An 11,873-nucleotide genomic window follows, 5' to 3' on the forward strand; every position below is an offset into this window, starting at 1 on the left:
GCTCTCGTCCCCGCCGTGATCCGTGTGGACCCCGGCATTATTGGCATTACGCATGGGCAGAGCGCCTCCGCTGATGAGCCGTCAGCTCGCAAGCGCCCCAGACTGCGTCTCCTGCCTGCAGCTCCCTGCCTAAGCGCGGCAGAGCTCCAGAGCGCTGGGCTTATGCCGGCCGGGGCGCGCTGCTGCGCGCTCGGGCCCTGGCATCGTTGGCGAGGCTAGCAGCCCCAGATGTCCCGGGATCACGCGCCTCCACCGGCTTCAGCTTTGACAAAGCGCTGGTGCGCAGCCCTGAAGCGGCCGCTCACGAAGCGTCTCGGGACGCCCCGTCCGCAGCCCATTCGCCGTCTCCCGAGGCCGGGAGGATGGGTGGGCCGCCCCCTTTGGCCATGGTCATGGTACAGCCACTGACGCTCCACTGCTAGTGTGAAATTTTGCTGTTTCCTATAACAAGTTTTGCTATGTTTTATCTTACTATTTCCTGTTCTATTTGAAGCTGGTGTCCGGAGTTTCCGTTCGTTTCCAACATATGTATCATTTTTCAACAGAGCTTCAATGTGTCAGTCTGGTTCCATACTACAATGTAATAGCATAAAGCTCATAGACCCCCATGTTATCTGAAAAAGCGCCGGTCAGCGTCAGCCAATAGATTTCAAGCTTCCGCATTCTCATGCTGTCAATCAAAGTGTGGAGCAGCCAGAGAGCACGGCCGCTCGCCCAGCAGAGGAGAGTTAGCTCTGCAGCAGATATATCCACTGTCTGCTGAACATCCACCGTAAACAGCTCAACATGGAGGATGCTGTAGGACTCGGAGGCTCTCATTTTCACCCGACGGATAATAGCGTGCACAATTAAGGGGGCGTGGCTTGGTCGCTCATGAAAGCAAAGGGAGGGGGAACCTCGAGACTTGGGATTAAAAAAAAAACCTCTCTCTTTCAAAACTCCGGACACGAGCTTTAATATTGGCTTTATTGACCTAAGACTAGCTTAGGTCAAGAGGGGGAATTGTGGAAATTTACAACTTCTATTACTATTCTACTTTCTTCTGACCGATTTAATATTATGGAGAAATGCAGCTTGTGACTTGTAATCTTGCTCGCCTAATCAGACATGCGTTAATGTTCATGCAAGGAATCTCTGTGCAGAAAGACAACTCCTTATCAGGCAGAGCGGCTGTGCTGGACAACAGGAGGAACACCAGATCCACATCAGTGCGAGAGAAGCAGAGGCCCAACCAGCCCAGACCAGCTCCAGGGATGTATGACCCAGAAGAATGAAGATTTCCCCCCGCTTGTGAGCGAAGACTTCATAAAAACACACACATTAGATTAGACCTGGCCTTTTGCTCTGACTGTCAGTGAGGCTGCTGGAGGACAGACCAGGGACACAGAGGACCAGAATTCTGTCTAGAGGCTTCGCACAAATAAATTGTAATCAGCGTTGGAAATCTGCATTGAGACTCTTTATTTCTGCACTCTATTTGGGATCCAAGAAAGAATCTGTAGGGTACGAGGAGCAGTCGGAGGGGAGCCCACCCCGGCACCGGAGGGAAGAAAACTCCATCCTCGACACTAGACATGGTGCACGATGCTGGGACCGCTCTCACCCTGGCTGGCCAGGACGCTGAGATGTGGATACGCCCTACAGTTCGCATGTCGCCCGCCTCCTTTCAACGGGGTCCTTCGTACGCGGCTCGCATGGCCCAAGGGGGCGGCTGCTCTCGAAGCAGACGTGTCCTCGCTCCTACGCCGAGGCGCGGTAACGGAGCTGAGTGCGGAGGAAGCACATTGGGCTTTTACTTCCCCTACATCTTGGTTCCCAAGAAGAGCGGCGGCGTGAGACCCATTCTTGGATCTGCGGCTCATGTGGCCACCAGGAGGTTCCGCATGCTGACGGTCAAACACCTCCTGGAGAGCGTCTGTCCCGGGGACTCGATGACCTCGGTCGACTTCACGGACGCCTACTTCCACATCCCCATTCTGAGGAGGTGCAGGACCTTCCTTCAGTTCACCGTGGGAGACTGGTATTTTCAATATAACCGGCTCCCTTCACCAAGTGTGTAGAAGCCACGCTGGAGCCCCTCCGTTGTCATTGTAGCACTTATTACTAAAGGCTAATCAGGCCCAGGACTAGATGAAGATAATTCCAATGATAACAACAGGCTAGCTGATCAGAAGATTCTGGGTTCGCTCGTGGAGAGAGAAGAGGCAGAGACTTGGAGTTAAGGTTGCAAATAAAAAGGTACCATATATTGAGCTCTTCAAAACAAAAGGAAAACAAACAGGACAAACAAAACATAACAGATTTGCAAAACTTTAACCTGTGCGAATGGCCATTCGAGATACTCTCAACAAGTTACAATTGTGATGAATATTCGAAGGTAACAGGTATTAGAAGTGCAACACAAAGAAACGATGATGATAACAGCAAATGATTTTTCACAGTGGTAAGAGGTGGAGTCCAGCTTCACACCCCTTGGACAGAAGCAATCAACCCAATTGTCCATTCATCCCACCCAAAGTTCACATGACCCACGTCTGGGTCAAAACAGCTGGTGACTCTGCGGAAGAGTCCAAGCATGTGTGGGTTGTGTGGGTGTAGGTCAAGTCGTGTGGGGTGAGAGGTTGCTGGCTTCAGGAGCCCCCACCGGCCCGGCAGAGGTAGCACTTGGTCTCCGGCTGGAAGACCGGAGCTCCGGTTAGGCTCTCGGCCTGGTCTCTAGCTCGCCATCACTCTTTACAGGACCGCAGGAAAAAAACCTGACCTGTACAAAGCACCAAATAAACGAATATCAAATACATGTACATATCAAATAAATACAAATCCTTGTACTAATAAATTGGACTGAAGTAATTGTGCGCACTGACCAATTTATAGCACTACCTGCACAGTAAGTTACATTGCAGTGAAAGTAATCCGAAAAGAGATTCAAAGAGTCTTAAATAGTAATAAAATACAATCTTTCAGTGTCAAAGTTCAAGAAATAGTCATATCATTAAGTAAAGTGCCTCATGAGAACTGTGGAAATTAATTAATTAATCCACTGTTGACAGATAAAGTGCTCATTCAGTGCATCAGTGAAGTTCATAAGCCACAAACTTACAAGATCACATTCAAAAATAAAGGCACTTAAAATTCATCATCACACTTTTCTGACACCAACGCTGGAGTATTTGGCTTATCATCACAGTTCATGTTAAGTTGATATTTTTGAAAACAAGGCACAACTTTGAATAACCCATGCATGCTAACACCTCCCTCTAGAATGAATGGAGACGCTAGGCTAACAAACGAACTGAGCACTCACCGATTCCACGGTCTGGATTGCACGTGTGTGCTCTAATCGCACGATTTCAGACGCGGTAGCCGACGACTCCTATGATATAAGTGCATGGTTAAGTATAGAGCAGCACAAAGACAGTTTAACCGCAAAGATTTGACTGAAACCGACCTGAGCACAGCCTTCTCTTGGCGTCCCCACTGCCTCTCCGTGTCTCCCTACTCCCCGGCATGACCCTGCTAATAATAGCCGGCGCTAAGTCACGTGACTGTGTGACGTCGTCATGAATGAAGCGATCTGATTGGCTAATCGCCAAGCCAACGGGAACATGTCAAATGCCGCGGGATTTGAGAGAGAGTGAGTGCAGCAGATCTGTAAATGACTGGATGTGGACAAGAGTGAACAGCATAATGACAGGCTGTCAGGATTTGACACCTGGGTTACATCATGGTCTGAGGACCCTCCCCTACATCGACAACTGGCTGGTTCTAGCGGCCTCTTATCAGGAGGTATGGCCCAGGTCCTGTACCACATCGAACTCTTGGGGTTCGTAGTGAACTAGGACAAGAGTGCGCTCACCCCAGCTCAGCAGATGACTTATCTGGGGCTGGAGCTGGACGCTCTGACCATGACAGCCTGCCTCTCCAAAGAGAGGCGAGCCTCTCTCCTGTCGACCCTGAGGTCCCTGATCATAGTACCCGCAGCCCAGGTCCACCCGATCAGGACTGTCCTGGGACTGATGGCTGCGGCCCATCCTGTGGTTCGCTTGGGCCCTCTGCACATGCGCAGGCTCCAATGGTGGTTCTGCCACCTCTGCCTCTTGAGGAAACGGGACGGGCACAAGAAGGTCCTGATCCCGGCCCAGCCGCATCAGGATCTCCTCTTCTGGAGGGATCCTGCTCTTCTTCTGCAAGGAGTTCCCATGGGCTGTGTGTCGCATCATGTCGAGGTGTTCACAGATGCATCTCTCGCAGGATGGGGAGGCACCCTGGGCCACCTTGCGGTGGGCGGTGCCTGGGACTCTACGCCCATTCACATCAATGTGCTGGAAATGACAGCGGTGCAGCTGGTGCAGGACAGCCATGTGCTCATCAGGACGGACAACACCACGGTGGTGGCGTACCTGAACAGGCAGGATGGGACACGGTCTCCTTCCCTTCATCAGAAAGCGGCAGACATCCTGCTGTGGGCTTACCGGCACCTGTTCTCTCTGAGAGCTCGACACGTGCCCGGGGCTCTAAACGTTGGCGTGGACAGAATGTCCCGGGGAGGCCCACTCCAGGACGAGTGGGGCCTGTCCCCGTGGGTCGCAGCCCGACTCTGGCGCAGGTTCGGGCCCCATGCGGCAGACCTTTTCTCCAGTGCAGAGAACGCACAGTGCCCACTCTGGTTCTCGCTCAGGTCGTCAGATGAACCCCTCTCGGGGGAGACACCTTCGCATACAGGAGCTGGCCTCCGGGCCTCCTGTACGCATTTCCTCCGGCCCGCCTCTTGACCCCGTTGCTGTGCAGGGTAAGGGTGCAGGGTCTCCACATGATCGTGGTAGCCCCTGACACCCCGAGCGCCAGGTGGTTCCCGGACCTGGTCCAGTTGGCTGTCGCAGACCCGTAGCCGATCCCCGATGGGTCCAACGCTTTACTGCAGGCAGGGGGCGCCCTCCGGTCTCACCACTCCTGGGCAGGAGACTTGGCCTGGAAGCTGAAAGGGTCAGACTAGCGGGACTAGATCTCCCCCCAGCTGTGGTTTCCACCATCCAGAGTGCCAGGCCCCCCTCTACTGTCAGAGCTTACAGGTCTCGGTGGCATCTTTTCACGTCGTGGTGCTCGGAGCGGGGTTTGGACCCGATCTCCTGCGCCGTCGGCGGGGTGCTGGAATTTCTACAGACTCTGCTGGACAGCGGTCGCGCTGCATCCACTCTCGCGGTGTTTGCATCCTCCGTCGCGGCAGGCCATCACGGCTTCGGCCGCTTATCTGCATGCAGTCACTCGCTGGTGAAGCAGTTTCTGCGCGGGGCGTGTCAGCTGCGACCGCCCCCCAGGGCATGTAGTTTCCCCGTGGGACCTCCACACAGTGTTGGACGGTCTGAAGGGGCCCCCTTTCGAGCCTTTGGAGCAGATGGAGGACCGCCCTTCTGTTGGCGCTGGCATCCGCCAAGAGAGTTGGGGATTTCTGCGCCTTGTCGGTTCACCCCTCCTGCATGGTGTTCAGTCAGGATGGGGGACTGGTGCATCTTTGGCCTAACCCGGCCTTTCATCCCAAGGTGATCATTTCGGACTTCCGGTCGAGAGTAATCCGGATCAGGACACTTGGCTCCTTGCCTGTCTCGTCTGGGGACGACCCTCGGCTGCGGTTGCTGTGTGCAGTCAGGGCCCTGCGTTGCTATGTTGAGCGCACAGCTGGCTTTCGCACTACAGACCAGCTGTCTGTGAGGTTCGGGACCAGGGGGCGTGGAACCCTGCTATCCTCCCAGCGTCTTGCCCACTGGGTTGGGGGCGCAGCATATAAGGCGCAGAATCACCCGCTGGTGGCCGTGATTCGTGCTCATTCCACACGAAGCATGGCTGCTTCTGCGGCCTGTGCAGAGGGGTCACGGTGGGTGACATCTGCCAGGCTGCCTCCTGGGCGTCCGCGTCCACCTTTGTGCGTTCATATCTGATGGATATGTGGCCATGTCAGTTCTCAGCGTGAACAGAAGTGAGCTCTCGTTTGGCCGGGCTTCTGCTTCCCGTGTGGGGTCGCGGACCAGGGTTTTTCCCCCGCCTGCTGTTGTGACTCTGTTTCGGCCGGCGTGTGGGTTGCTGTGGCGATGCTTGTGCATGTTGCGGACGGCACCTCGGTGCGAGGCTGTCTGCTGCTGGTGTCTTGGAGGTTTTGGTGGGGCTGTTCTGGACGTACAGCCTGCCTGCTTCTTTTTTCCGCGCCAATCCTGTCAGCACGCCAGCTGGGAGTACATTCATCCCCACGGCCTCCGCCTTGGTGAGTACCAATAGCGAAGCCGGTAGGTGGGCTAAGCACTACACGAAATAGAATTAGTAGTTACTAAATGTAACTCCAGCTGAGAAAGAGGCAGTTCTCTATTGAACATTAGTAACATTTTGTTAAACAAGAAGCAGTAAAAGTATATGCAAATATATACATGGACAGTTAAATAATTCTAAAGGTGAATTCAGCTGACTTCATGAGTGATCATTGGAAAATTGGCAGCTTTCTGCTCCACTTAATCAGTTGCTCCACTGGCTAGTGCCAAAGTGGAGCCACTGAAGAGGGAGTGTCGAGGTGAAGCCGGAAAACCTGACCAATCACAGAAGACTTCGAGATCACTCAGCTGAAGAAAGTTCCCACAGGATGAGGGGGCGTGGCCAGGAAGAGCTGCGAGAACAAAATGACGTCATTTTGCTCCTGCAGCTCCTGAGGAGGATGAATCGGCCTTAAAGCAGCCAAAGGAAGCATCAAGTGTAAGTTCGATAAACATAAACGCTGTTCCTGTCACATTCACAAGGACGGTTTGAAAGAACAAAGATACATCCCTCTCTCTCATCACATGTCGATCACTCAGCTTCTGGTCCGGCTCGGCCGTGGTGACGGACTGCACTTGTGAGACGTGGGGTCTGGGAAAGTGCTGATTAATTAGAAGCCAACTAATTGGTGGTGGTCTGGAATAAACATAACGACCTGCTGACACACAGTATGAGCAGTGTAAACGATCAGGCCAATGGCACCACGGCAGTCAGGGAGGAGAGGCCGTGCACAGAGGAGGAATGCTGGATTGTATTACGTTTTATTTGCAGATGACTAGTTTAACGGGACCAACAGGCACTTGATCCACTGTGGATGGATGGAATCTGTCCTCAGATCCCAGAGGATCCTCCAGCAGTTTGATTTCAGGTTGAGCGAAGCACAAAGTTGGCTCAGTTTGCTGCCTTGCTATTCATATCATCGAGCTTCACCCAGAAAACATCAGCAGCCTTGCACTCGAACCTAATCAGCTGTTTATATGGCAAAACAACTGCAGGTGTGAATCTCCGTCACTATTTTAAAACCAGAAAAGTAACAGTACAAATCATTAGTGAATTAATGCACCGGGTTTGTTTTGCAGGGCGTCGCCTCACATGATGAAAACACCTCGAAACCAGGCCAGAAGCCACTGAACGGTCCCGAGACACGGCTTGAAACACGGAGACCCGCCTGTCAGGTTGTTGGTTTAAAACCCGGAGACCCGCCTCTCAGGTTGTTGGTTTAAAACCCGGAGACCCGCCTCTCAGGTTGTTGGTTTAAAACCCGGAGACCTGCCTCTCAGGTTGTTGGTTTGAAAACTGGGAGAAGCGATCCTTTAAGGCTGTCCCCAGAGTGTGGAACCATTTGCTCTTGTCACTTCGTATGACTGAATCTGTGGACTCCATAAAGAACTTGAAGACATTGTTTGTACATGTAAGGCAAGATATGTATAACCAGGGTTACTTTTAAAATGTATTCCGCTATTTACTTATTACATGTCCTAAAATGTAATCTGTAATGTATTCCCTAGGATTACTTAAGTAATGTATTGTAAATACTTTTGGACTTTTAGCTTACTTCAAATTAGTCTAGTGCAGTGGTTCTCAATTGCTTCGTGTCCAAGGCACAACAAAGGACAAAACAGGAATCTCAAGACACACCTATTGAGCCAAATAGTCTTTATAACACCTGTTATCAGTCATATCATGGAAAAGATCTGTAAATTAGCATATTGTTATGGATGGATGGATGGATAATATGTAAGTACTTGAGACAATCTTCACACAAATATTAGGAAGCAACAGTATAGCGGTGTGACACCAAGCTGATAATTTATTTACTAAAGTGGTTGGTTGCTGGATAATAAACTGGTGTACAGCATGATCTTGATATTTGACAACTTTGCCTATATCCTGCACATAAGCCCATTTCAATTAAAATTGCACTGAGTCAGATTACTATTGCATCAACACATCATCAGCAGGGTAAAACTAACCAGTGTCATCACGGTCTAATCCCAGCTCCTGTTCCCTGCTAGTGGAGAACAACGCTTGGTGAATTCTGCTCCACAATGACAGGAAGAGCCGACATCCAATCAAAAAGCCACGTCACTATGAACGCTTGGCCGCCACGAGCCAGTTTTCTGACACCGCTGCTTAAAACCCAGAGAGTCAGAAGGACGGCGAGGCCCCGCCTTAACCCTCTGTAAACAGGCTTCTGTGTTTTGTTCAGTTTTGTATGTTTGTGGCAAACAGCAATTCATTGTCATTAAATTTAATGGGGAAGTAAAAATACACAGCAGGTTCACAAAAGTGCGTTTAAGAAAGTGTGATCAGTCCCAGTAGTTGGTCCAGCCATGCGTTGACCCTGTAAAACCTTTTTGGACCCAGTGATGGTAAAGTCAATCTGCAGCCCGCTCTCTCACTCCGGACTGAAACTATATACCTGCAACTGGACCGTCGCTGAGGTGATTAAAGCAGGTCTGAGCCAGCCCAGTGAAATGCAGTCTGCAGGGAATGTTCCACTTGACCATCCAGGGCATACCAAGTCACAACGAGAGGTGGCGTTTGCGTGGTGGATTAAGTTTCAGCAGACCTTCTAATGTTGAAGCAATCGACTCAACATTCAAGCTAATAAAAAGTTAGATGGGTGATGACGTTGGCCAAGATAGTCAGTTAATGTGAGACATGGTGTTATAGTATTATCAGAACCTTCTTTGCAATGAAAGTACAATGACCTAAATAGAGCTTTGTTTTTATTATTAAACACTTTATACAAGATATCAGAGCTGCTCAGTGGACTGAAATGGCTTTTCCAAAGAGACATGGATTGTTAAAACAGTAAGTTTCATTTGAATTGAAAATATCCTTCACGATATTTTAAAAACAATTTGCCCAGAGTGTATGCTGAAATTTGATGAAATCCTCAGTAAAGTAGTTAGAATGACACATTTTGTACAAACTGAAATTTCAGAAATATGTTAAGTTAGAGTTTTAGTAAATGAAAAACCAATATATCTAAATTACCTGTTGAATTCATTTTAAGTGTGATTAATATGTTATAAATCAGGCAGTAATGGTAGTATGTATGCAAAAACTCTATCCATCTTTTCCATCAAGCAGGAAGGAATCGTAACTAACACAGGATAAGGTTAGAATACACCCTTTCACTGTCCATCAGGCTCAATGAGTATTTTTGCAAAAAAAATCCTTTCCTGCTCTGGTTTGTTTAGTTCAGGGTTTTATTTAGTCTTTTTTTAGTCATTTAATAATTTAATGGATACTGAACATCTAGAAACGACCTAATTGACCTTTCAGCTATGTTCAGTCAGCCTTTTAATAGATGCCAGCATTTTTTGTGCACCCCTTCTCCCTCTGTACTCCCTCTTTACTTCAAAAGTGTAACTACATTCTGAGAGAAGGAGCCTAATGAAAAACTGTTCTTTCCCTCATCAAGAACTACCTGATACTGAAATTAGTCTTTCTAGACTCAGTTCTCAGCAGCCTACTACCCTACATAGTTCAGAGAGAAACAGTTTCTATTGAAAGTTATTCTCAGAAGGGCAAAACAAATGTCATGGCCTTTTAATCCAGGAGTTTCAAACAGGCAGTTGAAGGGCCAAACCAGTCTGCAAGAACAGTAGGTTTAATTTTACCTACTTGGCAACCATGCAAAGTGGAAAAAAGCAATAAAAATAGATGCTGTTGGGGTTCCTCCTATCACTCCCTGACTTATCTGTGTGTTTTCATTTCCACCTGCATCTGTCCCTGCTGCATTAGGGTGGCCCAGTGTTGCCAGGTGGGAAATGTAGGATTATCGTACCAGAGACATAAAATTATCGTATTTTGAGGAAAATTATCGTACGCCTGTCATAATCAAGGTAAAAAAGCCTATTGATGCGCTATAGTCACTCTCGTGTTGAAAAGCGTCTAACAGGCACTCACGGCTTTGCGTCAATACGGAATGGATCAAAGAACGTCTGAATGGATTCATCAGCAGCTCCACCATCAGTTAGGCGAATGTGTCCCCAATAAACACTGACGGGTGGAACTAATGAGCCAAACCATGAGGCCTGGAGGCCACCCAATGTCAGGAAATAGACAGCACCAGGTTTAAAAGGTAAATAGTTTTCATGATAACTGACAAGGAAATAAAGATCTGGATTCATGTACTGAAGTTTTATTTTCAGTGAAACAACATTGTCTCTGTCTCACAATGAAAACATAAAATAAACAAAAACTGCACTTATGCAAACTAAAAGTGCCTGTGTCGTGCCAAAACTTGATTTTTTCCAGAAAGTGATTTCCGGTAGGCGGAATCAGTTTTTGTCAAGCAAAATAAGCTGATTTTGACATTGTAATGTCTGTACTCATTTTTCAAGTGGTATAAAGTACTGGTTGTGTTCAAATGTTGTAAATCTGACTCTGTTGTGTTATATTAAATAATCTTGGGGCAAAATATCCCTCTATATACAATACCAGAGGCATGAATCTGTCTTTGGCAAGCAAAATAAACAGATTTTCACATAATGTCCCTTTACTCAATTTTCAAACCATACAAAGCACTGCCTGGGATCAAATCACTCTGTTGAGCGATCTACTAATTTTGGCGCAGAAAAAAACCACATAGAACAAGCAGCTGGGCGTACAGGAGGCTATCACATGCAAACACATAGAAACATCGTTCGATGTTCATGAACAAACTTGTTTGAGCCATGGAGACTGCTGCAGAGACACAGAAGCTGCGCTTTTCAGCCTCTGCGGACCGACTCCGTTTCTTCTTCTTCTTTTTTTTCCTTTCCTCACTCATGGGGTGCAGCGGACTATTCAGCCAATCATTACCGTTGTTCTGAGGCCAGCTCACATTTAGAAAAGCACGATTGGCTTGAAACTTGTCACGTGGAAAGAGATGCCTTCAGGGTTCACAAAAAAATCCGACAGACAGCTGCGACAGGCTGATTACAACCAATTACAACCACACTTTCACGGAATGGTCAAATTATCGTATATTTGGCCTTTTTTGGGATTATTGATTGTACATCGTACAGAGGGCAAAATTATCGTACAAATACGATAATTATCGTACACCTGGCAACACTGGGGTGGCCACATGTCCTGATTAAGGCCGGACAGTCCGGATTTTAAACGCGGCGTCTGGCGCAGCTTCAAGCCGGACGCTCATTTGTCCTCCTTTTTAGAGTTGCACCTGAATACAACACTGCATATCTCCAATGGTGTTAAAGCTCGGGTAGACGATGTTGTCCAAAAGCACTTTGTCATCCTGAGTGAAATGCTCCTGCCCCCTGGGAGAAGTCAATACATCATGTGGACGGAAAAAGGTGCGGAAAAAATCTGACCACTGTAGCGGCCAAAGGACAGTAAAAACTCCGACCAATCGTAAGGCGCGGACCGCTCTTAAGGAACCAATCAAATCCCTTCGCCGTTCTACCAGCCCCCTGCGCGTTCATTTCAATGGCGTGCACTGGCCCTGGTTCAGAGCGCGTTGCCAAGGAGCTCGCAGCTCGCGTGAAAAATAGAAGGAAGCGGAGCGGCGCGCTGCGCTCTTATGCGCGTTGTGTGCAGCAGTCAGAAAGGTTAATAAC

Source organism: Salarias fasciatus, chromosome 16, assembly GCF_902148845.1.
Source record: "Salarias fasciatus chromosome 16, fSalaFa1.1, whole genome shotgun sequence".
In the NCBI taxonomy this organism is placed as follows: domain Eukaryota; kingdom Metazoa; phylum Chordata; class Actinopteri; order Blenniiformes; family Blenniidae; genus Salarias; species Salarias fasciatus.